Raw genomic sequence first — 1,163 nt, forward strand, 5'->3', positions numbered from 1 at the left:
AAGCATAGAATAATCCTTCAGATTAATGTAAAGTTTTTTTTATTATTATAATGAACATGAAAAGGCAGTGAGCTGGTAGAACCGTATGCAAACCGTACAAAACGCTCAGCGGCATTTTGTCCGGTCTTACTTTTTGAGTTCAAATGCGACCGAGGTCACCTTTGCCTTTCATCCTTTAGGGGTTGATAGAATAAGTACCAGTTGGTAACTCGGGGTGGTGTAATCGACTTAGCCCTTATAACGAAACTGCTGGCCTTGTGCCAAAATTAGAAACCGATATATATGAATATACATATATACCTCCATATAATGTATATGTATGTATACATGTGTATCTATATATATGTGCATGTATGTATCCATGTATGTATGCATGTCTATCTCTGTCTGTGTGTGTGTGTATTCATTTCTGTATATATGTTTGTAAGTATGAAAACATTTATATATATATATATATGTATATATATATATATATACATGCATACATATCAGTTATAAATATACTCAATATAATAAATTGCTCTCCAAAGAGATCTTGAACATACATGCAGTATATCGGTTAATATTATTTTCTACTCTAGGCACAAGGCCCGTAATTTGTGGGGAGGGGACCAGTCGATTAGATCGACTCCAATACGCAACTGGTGCTCAATTTAACGACCCCCGAAAGGATGAAAGGCAAAGTTGGCCGGAATTTGAACTCAGAATTCCGCCGAGGTCGACTGTCTCTGTCATCCTCTCGGGATTGATAAATTAAGTACCAGTTGCGTACTGAGGTCGATCTAATCGACTGGCTCCCTCTCCACAAATTTCGGGCCTTGTACCTTGTGTAGAAAAGATTATAATTAATATTAGAACATATATCAAAAGTAACGAGATTCTCTAATTGCTTAATTGAAAAAAAATCTACGTTGAGTATTTTCATGTATTAAATATTTAATACTTTTTTTTATTTGTTCATACGTGAGACCTTATATCGGCGAATTGGCTGAGTCGGATGGAATAACTTGCGATATTTATTCCAACGTATGTCACTCTGAGTGCCGTAACTCTCATAAACTGACACTCCGTCGGTTGCGACGACGAGTGTGTCACTTGGTCCGATCAACGAAATAGCGTGCTCAGCCATTTGCCAAATTAACGGGCAAGTGGCTGAGCACTCC

This window comes from Octopus bimaculoides, chromosome 5, assembly GCF_046866305.1.
Source record: "Octopus bimaculoides isolate indiv1 chromosome 5, ASM4686630v1, whole genome shotgun sequence".
NCBI lineage: Eukaryota > Metazoa > Mollusca > Cephalopoda > Octopoda > Octopodidae > Octopus > Octopus bimaculoides.